Source organism: Agelaius phoeniceus, chromosome 3, assembly GCF_051311805.1.
Source record: "Agelaius phoeniceus isolate bAgePho1 chromosome 3, bAgePho1.hap1, whole genome shotgun sequence".
In the NCBI taxonomy this organism is placed as follows: Eukaryota; Metazoa; Chordata; class Aves; order Passeriformes; family Icteridae; genus Agelaius; species Agelaius phoeniceus.
The window spans coordinates 78079524-78098791 of NC_135267.1; the positions used below are offsets into that span (position 1 = coordinate 78079524).

Consider the following 19268-nt stretch of genomic DNA (forward strand, 5'->3'; position numbering starts at 1 on the left):
TTCACAAACAAAAGTAAAATGACATCAGCAATTGTCAAATACAAAAAGACAAAACTGACAAAGACATTTTGCTTTAATACTTCTAAGCAGATACTGCAAGTAACAGAATGCACACACACACACAGGGGAATATTCAACAAGGAATTTTGAAACAGTTGCCAGCACTCTGTCTTGGAGAAAGAAATGTTGCTGCCTGTCTCAATAGCAATTGTCATATTGTGGTCAGCTGCCCAAAGATGAGCACAGCAGTGTCTGTGGGCAGCTGCAGCAGCTGAGCCAGGGAGCCCTGGCACAGGGACAGAGCCAACAGGTGTCAGCCAGGCAGGCAGCACCTATGCACAGCAGCAGCCTCATATAAAACCTCAGGAGGACATGGAGATGGTGCATGCCCTCCCAGCTATGTTAGCCACTTCTCTGCTGTTACAGCTAGTTTCTGCATGACCAGTACCAAGGGAAAAGGAATGGCTAAAGGCAGGGTAGTTGTGGATCTCTAACTGTGCTACTCTGTGTATTGTCACTGAGCTCCTATCAGTGACCAAGTCATCCACGTTTTCTGCAGACAAACTTGCCCACTTAGCTAGGGGGAGACTGTATGCCAGGCTTTTATGGAGCAGCCCTAGAAGCACTGCTGAACTTTGTGCCTTGGGAATCACTGGGAGCAGTCCAAACAATCCTGTATATTCCTTGTCAGCATCTAATAATTTTTTTTTTTCTTTCTCCATTTTTCTATGTGACTCAGAGAATCATGAAGCTAATTAATTCCATAGATCAGCTTTCTGCTATAATCAAGTATCCTGTCTGGCATTTCCTTATCTGATCAGATAACCAATTATTTTCCCTTGTACAGAGGATGAGTACATAAGGACCACTCAGATGAGAATTGATCAGGACTTGTTCCTCAAACAGAGCCCAAATCAAACTATTTCTGATGCTATCAGTGGAAGCTACCCAGGTTTCAAAGACAGGTGCTCATATATTTTTGACCTTTCCTTCCCACCACAGAGAAAAAGGTATTCTGACACACAGAGGGGAAGGTATTTTGCTATGGGCTTATATTCTTTCACCCATGCTTCTCTTTCTGTCTCTCGTAGATTCCCTTGATCAAGAATCTCTTGATCTTTTGGTTCTGAAAGTCATCACACCAAGGTTCAAACATATCCAGTCATTCATAACTTCTCCCTCCGAGAAACGTGTCAAGCTCCTTTTGTATGTTTATCTCTGATCCTCTTTACAGATATATTTAAGAGCTCCCCTACATTAACATCCCCAGTCTTTGCCTTGCTTCAGATGATTCCTTTGTCTTTTCAAAACTAAATGCCATTTTTATTTTGATCTCAGGAATGAAACTGACTTCTTACCTCTGTTTTTTCAATAGCTGAGAGGAAGCATTGTCACTTTTGAAGCTTCCAGTTCATGGTATTTTCTGCTTAAACAGAAGTTTAAGCATAACCAAAGGATGTATCTTTCACCTTAGATAATATGCCACTTCACTAAGGGCAAGAGGTTCAAATGGGCATGAATTTTACAGAAATCAGCTATCTAAGACCAGCTGAGATTCTGGTTGGAGAGATCAAAGGCAATTTGTTCTAGAAAGAATGTTCAGTCAAGCAATTGATTTTAAATTTGCTTTTCTTGTCAATGCATACCTTTGGCTTGAGGATGTCAAAGAGTTTTCTTCTGAATTTTTGTACTTTTTTGTGATCCTATTTGGGTATAATTTCACCTTCACACTACATATTCACTTTCACTTGCATCTTGCTTTTAGACTAGGTGCTGAGCTGACTTGTCTATGAGAGTTGTCTGACACATCCTATGGTTGTCACTGAGCAAGACCGAGTGGCCTCTTTTTCTGCTCATTGGTTTCTCATACTTCAGTGACTCTCCTGTTCATTTTTGTAGGGCCTTGTAGCTCTGCTCCACTTCCTACACAAACTAGCTGCTGCAGTTGAAAGGTTTCATGCCCATTTTTCTTCCACATTGCCCTCTCTTCCTGCATTTTTGCTCCCTATCCTGTGGAAACAATGACAGAGGTGGTAGAAGTTTTCAAGTCCCAACAAATAAACACACAGTTATAACTCCTTGACTTCTTTTCATCTTTCATAATTAACACATAGCTGGGGACGTATGCGTCAGCGCTGCTGCCTGCCCAGTGTATTTGGGAAATGGAATTTGGGGGAGAGGCGAAGTCCTCAACAGAGAAACAGACTGGCATCTCTGGAGTGCTGTGATGGCTCTTCAGAATTGAAGTATTTCATGCAGTTTCTTGGTTTGCCTGCTCAGGTTTTCAATGAAAAATTGAAATGTTCTGTGGGAAGCAGAACCATTTCATGAATAATTCACTGCAACTGAAAGCTCGCCTCTCTGTTGCAAAACAGTTTGATGTAAAACTTTTCGGTTTCTTCCAATTAGGACAAATGTAGAACTCTCCCTGTGCTGTCCTGGGGCTCAAAAGGCAACACAGCTGTTGTCCTGTATCTTCAGTAGCAATAAACGTTTGATCAGCTTGTGTAGTTAAGATATAGGCATGAGAGGAAGGAAACAAGGCCAAATTTACTGGAAGTCCCCTTGAATTCTCCTCAGAAATTATATGACTTGGCATTCTTTAGGCCAGGAATAAGGCTTAGCTTTTTCTTGCTTGTTTCTGTTGTATGTTTGCATTGAACAAAGGCCTATATTTTTTCCACACATTTTTTTGAAAGATTCCAGCCTTATTTCCTATTTTGCCATTGCACTAGCTTTGTCTCCTGTTGGCTGTAAATTATATTTTTCACTGAGGTGGATTAAACTATTCAAATAACTTTACATTGATGTGCTTCTAAACTACATTCTGTAATAATTACCAAATATATATACTGGAAAAAATAATTATCCCAGTTTTGGTGTAAGAGAGAAAACTGAGACTGCCAGTTGCTGCATGGACAACCTCAGCTGAAAGATCCACAAAAGCCACCATAGTTGGTTTGGGAAGTTTTGTCTGCATGTACATTAGTCTCTCTTCCAGCAGGATATAAGCTTTTAATGCTCAGGACTTCCAGAGTCAGTGGGCACCTTTTCCCTTATCATCCCCCCATTTTCTACCTGACTACTAGAATATGGGTAACATTTGGTGGAGGTGGTACATAAACCCCCTAGCTGCTTTCATCATTCTGTCAAAGGGAGGAAAACAATCAAAGTGCTGCAGCAAGAAAACAAATGGCCAAGTAGCTGTTGAAGCAGGAGGTTCCAACTCACTGGAGCTCAGCTTATTACAGGCCATATGCCTGAGTGGCTCCTCTCACTGAGTGCTGCACCCAGATATGGAAACAAGTGAATGTGCCTGTGGTTCATCAGGCCTGGTTTGCTATAACCATATGCAACTACTGAGAGCACAGAAAATAAGAACCTGAAGAGGCTGTGGTGCTAACAGGAGAGAGAATCCTTGACAAAATATAGCATTAATATATAAACTTCCCAAATATTTATGTAAAGATCATAACAGGCAATGATAATTTGGTATCTCAAGCTCACAGCAGATGATCTTGTCTTTATCCACAGGCTATATTCATAAATGATGCAGCTTAACATAGGTAGGGAAATAAATTGAAATGCTCTTCTACTTTTAAATATATAGATATTTTTAAATATCATGGGGTCAAATTAATAGTTTCTCTTTACAGATACCATTAGCTCATACCCTTTCAGATATGCTCAGTGTTTGGAGGGCTTGCTGTGTAAATGAGGAGCTAAGCACATGACTCAGGTCCTGAATGATGGATGACAGAATGAGGGAGACTGTATGACAGAACTGCCAGAATAAGGAGAACAGAAAGGATGGAAGAAGTCAGTTTTTTTCCTGGCATTTTAGTTATGTTTATTTGGCAGAACTCTTTCCAAGAGCACTGAAGTGTCAGGCCCTAGCCAACCATTTCTATTGGGTGTTAGGAAGTCTTAATTACCTAGAAAAGGGAAGCAGCCATCAGCAACCAAGAGCTTGTTCTAGAGCTGCTATATTCCCCATCCTCTCTGTAGAGTACTTATTTCCTCACAGGGCTTAGTTGCTTAAGGATTTATTCTGGAAGACATGTTGCTGTGATAGTGGCTTTGCTAATTTGGAGAAAGTATTCTTAGTCAGAATAATGAGATGTGCACTTCTAGTTATTCTGGAGGAGGTGCTCCACTCTAAGTTCATATGGTGTCCAATTCGAAAGCATTTCCCCAAAGAAGATGGTGCTTCATCTTTCATCATACCTTCCATATTTCTGTGGCCAGTTGTACAGCTCTGTGGCCTTTTAATACTCTAGACTGGGGTTATGTCATCTGTCTAGTAGCTCTTTGCACACATAATTCACAGCACTGCCATAATTCACTACAGCTACTTCAGTCCACCCACATTTTGTAAAAAGGATGATGACAAGCTTTATTTCATTTCATTTAATTTCACTTATACTCACCCTGTATGTGAAAGACTCCTATCCTACCTTTGAAACCTTTCACCTTTATTTTCCACTTGGTGGCTTGTGCCTCCCCTTTTATATTGCCCAATTGAAAGCTTTTTTTATGGCTTGAGTGTCTCGCTTAACTTTCCCAGCAGCACATCAAGTAAGCATGCCCTTTATAACTAAAATGAGCTGTACTGACAGCACTGGTCTGCCTCTGGTTTGGTTTGAAACACTATTACATGAGATGCTAGGAAGGTGTCTAGACACAGTGCAGAGTAGGCACCACATGCACACGGTTAGAAGACATTAGTAATCCCTCAGTGTCAGTTGCTGTCCTCACCCGTGTTAGTTCAAAGGGGGAAAAAAAATTATGTGACAGTGTTTTCACCTGCACAGGGTGGTTTAAACAGCCTTTCTTTTCATGTAGCAATAAGCAAAACTAGATATGGAAAGTTGGTTTCTTAGAAATTAAAAATATCGTCTTACCGGTCTTAATAAATTTGCCATTCTTTGCTTCTGTGTTGCATAAAGGTCCATTAATTATGCTGCTGTCTCTGAACATGGCTCCAAAGAACAGGGTGACCACCTTTTTCAATAAAATTGCAGATTTACAATTTTCCAGCTCAGTGAATCGCTGGTATTTAAATATATTGAAAGGCCAATGCCAGACTGTTCTGCCTCCCTGTGCTGCATTTTACTGGGAAGGAGGTGCTGGAAGGGTGCATGAGGAGAGAAAGAAAAGGAGCAGAGAAGAAAAACAGGGAGACAGGCAGATGTGATGATAGGAAAAGCCTTCAAAATCAGAAGGAATTAGAGTGCCTAGAAGAACCTAGGGCACAGAGGTGGGTCGCCCTTGGTGCCTCCTCAACCCTTGTCTTGCTCCCAAATGAGAGCAATGAACATTACTGGGACCCCAGAGAGGGCAAGGCTGATAACTCCCAAGAGTTATGGTCCATCACTCTGGCTGTGAGATGAGGGCCAAGCTGGTGTAACTGCCTTTAGCCTCTTTGCCCAGGGAAGATCAGAACAAAGTACAAACACTGTGCTGTGCCTCAAATTCAGGTACATGGTCACACAAACATGTGGGATGATTCCTACATTCTGTCAGCTCTCCTTGGCTGGGAAGGAGAAAGATGAATCCATGCAGATTTTTTCTGTAGTTGTCTGAAACTGAAAATTGTTTTTAACCATCTGAAAAACTGTACATTCTTTTGGCAACAGGGAAGGCAGGAAGAAAAAATAGTAGAAAACAAGGTCAAGTGACTGAAAAAAACATTAATGTTTATGTACATAAAAATTATCGGAAGGTAAAGGGATGGGGGATAGCAACCAAGGCAAAGCTGGATCTTATATTTTTATGCCTCTGGCTTGTGTTTGTATGTTGTGCCATATAGCTAAGGAACATCTTGTATTTGCCTTACCTGAGTATGGCGAACAGCCTTTCTTACAGACACAAAATAATAAAATATCCAGCTCATAAAGCTCACCCTCTCCTGTCATTGCTTATGGAAACAGTAATACTCCTGAGGGCACTTGAGTACTGTTGGCATTGGACACCACTGGTGGTGGAGGAAGCAGAATGTAATCTTCTGCTAACAGCTCAGCTGAATCCCAGGAAACTGATTAAGAGGTGAGAAATGACTTTGGGTACATGGATCATCCGCTGAAAACAGTGTCAGCTTGTGCCTGGTTTTAGATATGGATGGACCAGCCCAGGACCATCCCTATTGCCTGGTTGTGCTGAGAGGAGTGACCAGGCTGTGCCCAGCACAAACTCCCTGCCACAAAGTCTCTCCAACCATTCTGTTTTGAGGGCTGCAGGGACAGAAGACAGTCTCAAGGAACTTTAAATATTGGTTCCCTGATTTTCTTCCACTCTCTGATTTTGAAACTCAGCTGCTGTGATAACAGCCAGGAGGGTTTTAAGTCTCTCCTCCTTTGTAGGAAGTTTTACTGTAAATTCACCCTGGCTTCCAGATTGCACACATAGAATTCTGCTGTGTGTGAGGCTGAAAGAGGAGACTCAATTTCCCTGTGGTTGAAGGCTTCCAAGAGCTTCTGAGGGAAGTCGTACTGCTAAAATAGCATCCTTCTCTTTCCCCTCTTCCCATTTTCCTTCTTTTTCTTAATATGCCACACTGTATATACAGAGCTCTGTTCACACCTGTGCCCTGTATTACTGGACAAAGATTTTTGGTTTTTTTGTTAGCTTGTGTCTGGCACTTAGATGACCTTGATGCAAGTCTCACTTGGAGTGCAAGCTTTCTATTAGTTTGGCATGTAGGGTGGAAATTATGTGAGGGTCACCTCCCCACAGATGATTCTACTCTGTATCTGAGACTGTAATGTCTGTCTCCCTCCAGAAGCCAGAAATTAAGAGAAGGAAATATGTCTAGAGCACAGTGTATCAGACTTACTTCATTCCTGTTTTAGGATGAGATAAATATCTCTCAGAGGGAATTGTTTCTCTCTGGCCACCTCAGGGAGGCCATGTTTGTAGTAGGCATCTCCATTATGGATAGCAACCTTTAGCCAAATAATTTGTACTGTAGCCACTCCTGTCTTAAACTATACCCTTTATAATCAAAGGTGGCACAGATATTTTCCTTTTGCAGAGATGTTGTGAAACTTAAATGCATTAATGTTTGCATGTCATACTGGTGAGAGCAGTATGCTAATGCTTATTAAACTGTGAGCACGATGAGCTGTCCTCCAAAGGCTGCCAGAGAGAAGTTCCTCTGGTACTGGCACCTCTGTCCATGAGGAGCACATCTTTATCACGAATTTTAATAACATGGGCAGCTCATGAAGTAGATGGTTTGTTGCAGGGAAGGCAACACTGAAACCTCAGCCTGTACTTCAGATGCTGAAGTTGCTCAAGAGAAGTCACAGCCATACATTAGCAGAAAGTAAAGGTATTGTGAAATTATTGTCAAGGGAGACAATGGAAAGAGAGCTTGATGCAAAATATCTTTTTAATTCCTTTATATTGAAATTCCTTTACTTTGTTTACTTTTCTACACATCCCAAAAAATCTAGGATTCTAGAAAAACCGTAGTTATTTTCAGTTTATGTTGTAAGAGAGAGGGTTTTTTTGCCAAAAAGCAATGGGTTTCCTGAAACCCTTAAAAAAACCCAATCATATCTTGTCCAAATACAAGGAAGCTGCACTGAAATATATATTTTTTCACATGTCACTTTAGGAAATTAATTTTGCTACTTGCTTTAGCAAGATCAGGAGTTCATCCAAATTACTGAGCATGGGTCTGTTTGAATATCATATTTTTCTCTAGAACCTTGTTCATGAAAGTCATTCTGTTGACCATATTCTTCATTATTAAGATCCTAGTCTTACTTTTTCCTAATTTTTGAAATTTTGAAGCAGTCACAATTCTGTGTTACCACTTTCTTAATCCAAACATGACAATAAATAATTGTTTACAAGGCACAAAAATGTATCAAAATAATTAAGGCAAGTCTGGGGCTCTGCTGGTGTTTGCTTACATTGCTGTGGAGGAATATGCCTACCTACTATGAAAACTCACCTTCAGAAAAAGATAATTGTTTTCAGATACAAATCAAATTTGTTTCTTCGATATATTTTTGTACATTACACTTGCCAAAATCTCTAACAGTATGCTCTCCTGTATTGCCCAGGTGGATCTGAAAGAGTGCTTTCCTTCTCTTGGCCTCTCACAGGCACACACACACATACATGTGCACACAGGCACAAACACACACCAGGGCAAGTGCACAGAAAGTTCATCAGGCATTTCAGTATGTGATAGGCCCCAAATTCAAAGCTGTTTTTTGTGCAAGGGGATTAGGACTTTGACTGTCTTTCTGCGGCATATGGAGAATGAAAAGTACAATAAAGCATGCTAAAGACTAGAGACCAGATAACAGCACATCAGCAGCTAATTGCTATGTACACTGTACAGCTGCAAATGAAACACAGCAAGAGTCTTGAACAGATTATATTATAAAGCATTATAGCAATGGTCTGAGAACAAAGCTAGAAATTTAAAGAAAAACAACCTAGAAATTCCAAAATAACAAAACAGACAGTTGGAAGCCCTATGGGATTTTTAACCATTTTGTTGTTGGAAGGATCTATCTATAATTATTTTCCATGACAGCTGTATCTCCCTTAGGTTGGAAAGAACAAGTCCTGGCTGCTTTCATAACCCAGACCCAGGAGCAGTGTGGTTTATGTCCTGCAGGATCCTACACTTTTTCTCACAGCTACTCTGCACTTGCAACAGTGACAGCTGAAAGGGAGCTGAATCTGGGCACTGGTGTAGAGCAGAAGAAGGGCATAAAGAAGCTCTTCATGATTTGTCTATGCTCACAGCATTAAAACATCACCTCTGTCTTGTTTTGCTGTATCTATGGGGTGTTCTTGTTCCCTGCTCACCAGGCAGCAGGGGAAGCAATGGAGCTGGTGCCTTCTGGGCTGCACACAACCCAGTGCTCCAGGGCTGTCCCATCCTTTTAGAAAGTCTGCCCTAAGACACTTTCAAGCTTCACACAATCTGCAGGAGACATTCCTCAAACCTTTGGATTTTTGAGTGCCTTTCAAATGTCCAAATGGGGCTTCATCCTGCTCAGTTAAAGAGGGTATATTGTTTTATTTAAATTATGTGTAAGGTCCTGTTGTAATATGAATTTTTTTGTGGAGGTGAGATGCATATGCCCTTGGGTAAAGGGAAAAATATAACTAGGCAACGATGTCAGCACACAAAGAAATTAAAGCAATACCAATTTCCTCTATCCTTGCATAGCAGAGTGGGCCAAGTCTTTTTATGTGGGAAGACAGTAGAGAAGCTGTTCAAAGGAATTTCAGATAAACCACTCCTGTCTGACTTTTTGAGAATCATTAATATTGGAGATGGATGGTTGTCAAAGACAGACACAATTACTTTCCATTTTTTTAAATGTACAATTTAGAATAGTGCTAGTCTTTAAGATATTGTATAGTTTGGGGTTTTTTTCTTGTTGTTGATAAAGGATATTTGTCAAAAATATGGCTATTAAGCCATTTTCAGTCCCTCATCTACCTTGCACATATGGCAAAACATAATGAATTTTCAAACTGGAAAAATATTTAGCATCCTAAAAATGATATCTAGGTTAATTTGAAGAATTCACCCACCCGTTGACCTGAAGCTTTTCGGAGATACATGTACTGCTTCTGACATGTTGTATATTATAGTTCCTTATTCAGAAATGCGAACACCTTATAGATAAAGAATAGCAAAGGGATAAATAACTTTTTTGTTTGAAAGATAACTTTTCTATTGAAAAGTTATAGAAAAATAACTAAAAATAGAAAAGAGACTAATTGAATGAAACAGCTTTTAAAGCAAACTCAAAAGTTTATAGCATAAAATATATTTGTTTAATATACTTTATATATAATTTTTGTTTAGTCTTCTAAGCTCTTGGCACTGCACAGTCCTTTTTCACAATGTGGCCCCATGCAGCCTCAGCCCACAGCCTTTCCTGGTTCAGACTCTGCAGCCAGGCTTTGAACAAAAAGTGTGTTCCTCTAAGTGTGCTGGTGAGCACCCATGGTGGCTGAGTGCTCAGGTTCCCCACCAGGAAGAACTCATGCTGGTTTTCTACAAACATGCTGCAGAGCTTACAGGTGGTCACTTTTCCTGCAGGGAGAATATTCATACGGTGAGATGCCATTCAAGGTGACTATGGATGGCAGAAGTACCAGTCAGTGAGCCACAGCAGCCCACAAGCTGATATATCATTGTATACAGCATAACGGAGCAACACATGCTATGAATTCCCCAAAAGACTTTGGAGTAGTTGATGCTACTTCAGAAATACGTTTAGGGCAACCAAGATTTGAATCTGCCTCCAATTTGGTCAGAAAGCAGCAGCTGGTTTCAGACTCAGTGGATGGCAATGGAGGGATTCCTCCAGGAATCAAATTTATCACTTATTTATATTTACATAATAGCTACAATTATATATATTTTTAATACATGTATATAATATGTATAATATATATAAAGATATATATGTATAGTAACGTAAAGTAGTAAATTACATTTCCAAGCTCCGGTGGATATAATTTTACAAGAATTGAAATCATGTGAACAAAAAATGTGAGCCTGGCTTGGTTCTTTTGTTTTCTCCCCAGTAAAAATGTGGCACTGTGCTAGCAGCTCTCAGATGCCTACAAGTTAAATTTTCTGTCTCTCTGGAGTAAGAAGGCAATTTCATTGCAGCTGAGAGTTGCACAGACAGGGTGGCTGTAAAAATCTTCAGTCATTTGTGTTATTCACAGAAGTAATAACTTTATTACTGGAACAAAGGCAGATTGCTGATGTTTTAGGGTAATGTTTTTTCCTCTTCATATTTATTGTAATATCAGACAAGGTTTTACTGGTGTCACACAGACATTTGCTATTATTATGCAGAAGGGTTTAGTCTTCTTGAGAGATTCTGAGTTAGATAATTTGAACATCTCTTTTTTATTTTATTTCTGTGTATCTTATAAAATATTTCCTTATAATTGTTAACACGTATCATTTTAGCATGTTGATTATTATATCTTCTTTTTACCACACTGAACTTTTTTTTCTTTATACTCTTCAGTAGAGCTTTATATTTTTCCTCTTTCAGGTAGGTTATAGCTATGCTTGTATTTCTTCTTTTTAATTTTGTTTTCATGCTGCAAAGCAGAGCTGGTAATTTGGATGAATTCTTACTGCATTTTCAGGAAGAAGAACTAACTGAGCCCAGCACAAGTGGCCTGTAAAACTGGAAGGGGTTTTCTCCACTGGGATGATTACATGTTCATGTACTCCCATACTCACAAAATGGAAAATTGGTGAAAATGGAGAAGACAATCATGGTAATCTGTGTAGACAATTCAGATGTTTCATAGCAGTCCGCTGGACAATAGCAGTAAGGTGGAGCCATGCCAAGTCAAGAGACCTAAAGTTTTTTACAAGAACTCTTACCTTAACATACCAGCACTCATGTCCTTCAGTTTTAACCTGCTGGAGTCATGTATAATTGATGTAGGGGTTGAGAAAGTCATCTGACATCAGCATAAGGAAAATGTTAAGCTTTCTCAGTTTCTAGCACATGATTTTCAAGACATTTTAATCCCCTCCCTTTCAAGTGTGGATTTACTGTGGAGGTCAAGGGGTCATTAACATTTCCCCTCCTCCTCCACCATTAACAGGCAAACTCATCAAGGACTGGTGTTGGATAGTGTTATTTCATTAATGCACATACTTGCATTTGGGTTTTTTTCTTCAGCCAAAAGAAGAATTTTTCCTCATCATCCTATTTCTTCAACATTATTTGAAGTTCAGAAATTGTCTTTCATTTAAATATCATCCGCTCAAGGTTCCAGTAACAGACATTACTATTTTTAGATGTTGCAGATGTTTTAGGAGGAAGAAAGGAGGCTTGCCCAAAATTGTTTTGCTTGCTATTGCAAGGACTAGAGCCACAACAGAGAAGATGTTTCATCCTGTTGCACTGTACATCCCTCTGTGGGCAGTAGAGAAGGGAGAGTTCATCACTAGGCAGCCTCTTGTTGCAGACTGACAAAACAGATGAAACTACGGTGGGATAACTGGTACTGTATCAAATGTGGTAAAGCAAGGATAGTTCCTCTGCCTGCTGTAGAAGCAGGCCGATACCTACCTACATATCTCTTTTTGAAAGTCACTCAAGGATGCACAGTTTTATACAGCCAAATAGTCCTCTGTATGTAAATTTATGTAGTCAGTGTCATTTCGTGGTTATTTACGCAAAGGCAGAATATGACGTCACTAAGTGCACCCTCAGACACCAAGTGGGGTGGTATGGTTGACACACCTGAAGGAAGGGATGGCATCCAGAGCGACCTGGACAAGCTCAAAAAGTGGTTGCATAGGAATCTCATGAGATTTAAGAAGACCAAGTGCAGGGTCCTGCACCTGGGTCAGGGGAGCCACTATGAATATAGACTGGGGATGAGCAGATCAAAAGCCTGCCAAGGGGGGCTTGTGGGTGCTGGTGGATGAGAGAGAGGCTGGACATGGCGTGGCAGTGTGCACTTGCCCAGAAAACCAATCATACCCTGGGCTTCATCAAAAGCAGGGAGAGGATTTTGCCTCTCTGCTCTGCTCTGCTCTCATGAGACCACAGCTGCAGTTCTGCACCCAGCTTTGAGGCCCTTAGCACAGGCAGACATCAACTTGTTGGAGTGAGTCCAGAAGAGGGCCACTAAGAAGATTAGAGGAAAGGAGCACCTCTCCTGAGAGGAAAGGGGAAAAGAATTTGGACTGTTCAGCCTGGAGAAGAGAAGACTTCCGAGTGACCTATCTGTGGCCTTCCAGTACATGAAGGAAGACCACAAGACTGGTAGAGTGAAATTGTTTACAAGAGCATGACAGGACAAGGGAGAATGGCTTCAAACTGACAGAGAGTAGGTTTAGATTAAAAGAAGTTCTGTAAGGGTGGTGAGGCACTGAACGGGTGTTTTAGGTTGTAAATGCAAGATGTGGCTGGGGGTGTGTATTCTATTGCCATCTGTTAGAGGTGGGGCAGTTATCTTCTGTTAATTGGGCCACCTGCTAAAACCAGGCGGGGCAGTTTTCTTTATCTCTTCCACAACCAATCCTCCCTCCAGGAAATATCTTCTGTTAATGGGCCACTGAGTCTCACATTGATTATCGCCCATTGTGAGCTGCTCCGCACAGGGGGAGGAGACAGAAATTCCAATCTGGATATGATCTGAGAGTTGGAACACCACAGTCAGCCTTTTCCCACTGGGCTCCCAGAGAAGTAGCTTTTTCCCACTAGATTCCCAGAAGAAGACCAAGCCCATCTACAACACTACTGGATCTTCAGAAAAAAACGACACCTTTCTACAAGTTCATTGTTTCAACAGAACCACATCTGTCACTACAGGAGGACTGCAGCCACCATTTAATCTGACTGCTACCAACACACTGACCCACAGGGTGTCAGGTTGTATTCTGACTCTGTCAGTGTTATTTTGTATTACTGCATTTTTATTTTTACTTTTATTTTTCCAAATAAAGAACTGCTGCTCCTGCTCCCATATCATGCCCAATTAAGGGGCATGAGAGCCCCTTAATTCAAAATTATAATAATTCAAAGGGAGGGGGTTTACATTTTCTGTTTCGAGAGAAACTTCTGCCTTCCTTAGCAGACACCTGTATTTTCAAACCAAGACAACAGGTTTCTCAGAAAAGTTGTTAATGTCCTAAGAAGTGTCCAAGGCCAGGTTGGATGGGGCTCTGAGCAATCTGGTCTAGTGAAAGGTGTCCCTGCCCTTGACAGGTTGGAGCGGGATGATTGTTAAGGCCTCTTCCAACCCAAACCGTTCTGTGATTCTATGATGGTATGACATGGGGCCTATTAAGCCAGTAAAGAGTTTTCTGTGTGTCTGTTCTTTACTGTTTTCTTAAGGGTAAGCTTCTTTGTCTTCTAGATGGAAGAAATGTGTTTCAGAGTGTTTGGTTATTTTGGGTCACTTGCTCTCTGGAAATACAAAAAAAATATCCACAACACAACCCACGTACACTAAATATATAAAGTCAGAAAGGAACTGACTTCTGTTAAGTACTTTTATGCAATAGAAACTGAAATGATGACCATATGATGTGTAGTGAATGCAAGTTATATGGAAGAAAATGGCACATCACCTCAACATTAATTACTTAATGACACAAAACTGATGATATAAAAACTGCTGTAGGTGGTCAAAGTTGAGTATAGTCAGGCTAGTGTAACACTCTGAATTCCAAATATCAATTTGACATTCTGCCTACGGTTATATTCTTCTTTCTTTTTTTCTCCCTTCTTGAGATGACTTCTTTTTCATTCTTGTTTTTGCATCCTTCAGAGTGTCTTAGTTTTCTTCAGCCTAACCCTCCTGGGAAAGACAAAGATAGAAAAACTTCAGTTTGCTGCTATTTTACTCTGCTTTACTTACTGCTTTAGAGACAGTCACTTTCTGGTATGTGAGGACAAGATGTCATGAGGCACATAGTACAATAGTAAACCCAGGCTTTGATCTATTGCTAGAAGTGGATGTGGGAAGAGAAAAAAAGGTTGAGCTTTTCTAAAAGATAGATTTATATATATATATATATATATATATATATATATATATATATATAACTCTTTACAGGAGTAAACAGAAGTTACTGTGATACCACAGCTCAAAGAAAATGAGTCAGGTGAAACCTACTAAACCTACTAGAGTCTTCCTTGGACTTAAGCAAACTAGCTACCAGCCCTGTTTAGTATTATACATAGGTTAATATTACACATTACACACTTTCTGTGTGATCATTATTTTCATCCAGAACCAGGGTTACCAGACCTTCCATGCAGCTAAGGTCACATGATCTCAGCTTCATGGCTTTCTCGGTGAGAGCTTGGCTCTTCTCATCCCCAACTGCCCCATTAGGAGAAAAGCTGAGCAGATCCCTGGCAATTTGCTGAGGTGTTCTGGCCATGGTTTGCAGGGAGTCCATCACCTGCTGACATATGCCTGCCATTCATCTCCCATTGAAATCCCTCACTCAGGTCTCTTATTCACAAAAAGGGGGTTGGAGGCAAAAAAGAATACATTATTCAGATTATTTTTCCCTTCTAGATATTTTGTAAATGTGACCTTGTCTCCTGCTCAGGTTTGTTTATATACATTGGCACATCAGAAAAATGACTGGCAATGTTAAATACTGTGATTTGAATTAGTGGTTTGTGTAGCATCCAAGTAATCTGAATAAAGTACATTACAAAAATGCTGGAAATTGACATAACATCTATGTTGATGCACATTTCAGTTGCCAAGAAAAGAGCAGTTTGGCTGGAGGATCCAACAAAATCTGCTTAGTGGGTCTTCCTTGGCGAGAGCCCACAAAGCAGATTGCTTTCATACAGTACTCCCTTAATCACTGTAAAGAGGTTTCAGAGAGATTAATAATAACTAGTGCAGTTGTTACACCCACGCACAGTGACTCAGACGCACGGCCCAGGGAGAGTCTTTACCTGTGTGGGCCACACAGACACATGCCAATACTTAGTCCAATAATGTTGTCTTTCCAGCAGCATGAATGATAATCTTGGAGGTAGATGATGACAGGGCCTGTCAAACAAGCCCCTGTACTGAGACACAGCCCAATATATAACAGCATCTCACTAGAGCCACATAAAGACTGCAGTGAAATCCTCTCACTCTCCCTCCCTTTTCTCTCTCAAATATCAGCAGCACTGATTAAAACAAAATAATACCTAGTCCCAGCATCATGCTGTGCTGCAGTGAGAGGACTCTAAGAGTAATGAGGGCCCATTTGGTTTAAATGAATTTTTGGCGAGTGTTTCTGAGCGCAGGGCTGAGGCAGCTGGCTGTTAGTCAGACGCGATGCAGGCAGGAGGTGATCAGGCAGTGCTGTGGAAGTGGGGGTGGTGGAGGAGCTCTGAGCTGCTGCTGCTGCTGCTCCTCATGCTAAATGTGTGGATAGCCTTGGTGCTACTGACTGTGCTGGCCACAGCAGACACCCTTCCATGGTCTTGTCTCTTTTGGACCTGTTATTTAGCTTAAATTTTGTGTGGTTTAAGTTATCTCATTGCCTATTTCTGACATAAAAGAGCAGCAATTGTGATTTGATTAACCTCCCTGGGAACAGGGAGTGCTCAGGAATACTCTATCCGAGTCTTTAGTCAGCTACAGATTAGCAGAGAATAATAATTCAGTGGCTGTTACAGAGCAAGTTCCATGTAGCAACCGGAGTTAAATAATTATGGATTGCCTCCGGCTTGCTGCTCATTTGATAGCAAAGCTCCTATTGACTTCAATGGCACGGGAGATTGTGGAAGCCTTGGAATAGTGGCAGGAATAAGTCAACCATAACATTATCTATGGAAATAAAAGCCTTCCAACAAGAGAAACAGAGATAAATTGAGGACAATTAGGGAGTATTTGAGCTCTCATTCCTACTTGCAATATGGTAGGAAGTCAGGCTCTGAATTAATTAATTTTGTGGTCAAAAAGACATAAGGCAACAAGCCACTTTGGAGAGGAAGAGAAAAGCCAGATCCTGTTTGGCTAATTTGATCTCCTTCTATGAGAAGGTAACCCACTTGCATGAGGGAAAGACTTGTGGCTGTTGTTTACCTGGACTTTAGTAAAGTTTTGCCACTGTTTTCCCACAGCATTCTCCCAGAAAAGCTGGCTGCTCATAGCTTAGATGGTTATACTCTTCTCTGGGTAAAAACCTGTCTGGATGGCCTGGCCCAGAGAATTATGGTGAATGTGCTTAAATCCAGCTGGTCACTGGTGGTGTTCCCTAGGACTCTGTTCTGGAGGTATTACTATTTAATGTTTTTATCCATGATTTGGGTGAGGGGATTAGGTGCCCCCTCAGTCAATTTGCAGATGACATTAAGAGTGTTGATCTGTTGGAGAGCAGCAAGGCTCTGCAGAGAGGCTGGATCAATGGGCCACAGCCAATTGGATGAAGTCCAGCAAGATGAGGCACTTGGGTCACAACAGCCCTGGGCAGCAATACAGGCTCGGGGAAGAGTGACTGGAAAGCTGCTTGGCTGAAAAGGATCTGGAGGAGCTGATTGACATCCAGTGACTGTACGCCAGAAGGTGTTCAGGTGGCCAAGAAAGCCAATGGCATCCTGGCCTTTACCAAGAATAGGGTGGACAGCAGGACCAGGGCAGTGATCATTGCCCTGTACTCAGCACTGATGAGGCCACACCTTGAATCCTGTGCTCAGTTTTGGATGTCTCATTACAAGAAAGACTTTGAGGTGCTGGAGTGAGTCTAGAGGAGGGCAGCATAGCTGGAGAAGCATCTGGAGCACAGTTTTTATGAGGTGTGGCTGAGGAATCTAGGGTTGTTTAGCCTGAAGAAAAGAAGGCTTAGGGAAGTTTTACCACACCACTCAGCTGCCTGAAGGGAGGCTGTAGTCAGCTGGGGGGCAATCTCTTCTGCCAAGTGACAAATGAAAGGATGAGAAGAAAGAGCCTCAAGTTGCACCAGGGGAGATTTAGATTTGATATGAGGAAAAAAATCTTTACTGAAATGGTTGTCAAGCAGTGGAAGAAGCTGCCCTGGGAAGTGGTTAATTCACCATTCCTGAAGGTATTTAAAAGACATGTAGATATGGTTCTTTGAGACATGGTTTGGTGATAGACTTGACGGTGTTACATTTGTGGTTAGACTCAATGTTATCAAAGGTCTTTTCTAACCAAAATTATTCTATGATCCTTTTCTATGAAAAGCAAGAGAAACTTCTTTTCTGACCTTCAATGTCTCCCTGTGGAGAAGGGGCACAGAATTTATTTGGGGCAGTACAATGTTGTCTGGCTTACCTAAGATTTTCTTTTCAAGTTGTTTCTCTAACCCCTCCACCCCCAGGCCAAATCACACAGAGAAAATGACAGGACTATGGAGAGGGGCAAATTCACAACAAAGTGTGAAGTACAATGTGAAACTGAAAAAAAGGTTTGATTTTCTTGTTTTAAGAGAGGAAGTCAAACAGAGATTGAACTTGAACTTTTGTTTTAAGTTTTCGTCCTTTTGGCAACCTGCAGAAAAGCACAAAGAGCTTCAATAGTCAGAAAAATTTTCAGACCAGAAATCACATCAGTAGATTTCTACTATCCATCCCGAGGTTGTATTAGCTCACTCCCACAATTTTTGCTGTGAAGTAGGCTACTTCTTTAAATTCCTAGTGTTCAGTGCTGACATTGTCAGCATTGTACACAGCTAATCAGTTTAGTTACAGACTGGCTGGATAAGAGCAGTGTTTCAATAGCCAATCCCTTAAATGGATCTATAGACCCTAAAATAAATTAGCAACTCATATATTATTTTGAATTCCAGGCTATTTTCCAGAAAAGTAACATGCAATACATATGATAAAGTGTGAAGGTGCCTGCCTTTGTGAAATGTGAGTATGGGAAGATATAACTGATTTTTTTGTTTTGTTTTGTTTTTCTCAAATTTTTATATATTTATTGGAATTGGCAACTTCAATTAATTTACTTAGTTGAATTAATTTGACTTAGGTGCACATGTGTTTTATAATTGTGTGTGTAGTTTGTCTTGTTTGTTTTGCATAATCTGCCAGAAGCTGCATTGCAGAGGGCCCCAAAGTTCCTCTGTGGCATTAATGGCATGATGTGCTGTTATGTACAGAAGCCTCTCTTCACCTGAAGGAGCTTTTCATGCATTGTCAAGACTTTCCAACTCAACAGGAAGAGTTGTAAAATAAGAAAGAATAAAGGGCTCAGCCTATAGGCGTGTTTTAATACAGTAGAGAAAAGAACCAGTAAATTGGTAAAAAGGTTAGAAAGATGAAGGGAACAGGGAGGAAGGGAGAAGAGACTGACATGATCAATAGTTTGCCAAAGGAAGCGCTGCTGCTGTGAGGTCTGCACTCAGTTATGAGATAAGAGAGAACGATAGAACTACACCACCAGAAGCCACATAAGGTCAGGGAAAACCCACAGAGAGTGTGGGCTGTCCAGTGCACCATGTGAAATAGCAGTGATAAGGTGGTTTAATGGTAACACAACTACAGAAAAAGTGTAGCTTAGAAGACACTGTTTAAAATTATGAAAAAGTAGTGTCACTAAAATTGTTATGGGTTTTTTTTCCCTGCATTCATTTATAACATTTCTTTTAATGTAAAAATCTCTCTGATAAACACTAGGAAGAATAATTTCAAAATACATAGCATATTGGGACATGGATGCTTCATAGATTTATAGTTGCCAGTAAATTTAGTAACTAAATTTCTAGCAATAAAAATTTAAATAGTTAACTTGAACAT

General features: G+C 40.7%; 1 long non-coding RNA gene across 2 annotated transcripts in view; it reads left to right on the forward strand.

Moving 5' to 3' along the window:
• LOC143693583 (uncharacterized) overlaps positions 1-13506 on the forward strand; it is a 28962-nt gene extending 15456 nt beyond the window's left edge. For both annotated transcript variants that reach the window (XR_013181419.1, XR_013181418.1), the window contains one exon: positions 11161-13506. This is a non-coding gene — a long non-coding RNA (uncharacterized LOC143693583). The remainder of the gene's footprint in view (positions 1-11160) is intronic.
• The last annotated feature ends 5762 nt before the right edge of the window (positions 13507-19268 follow it).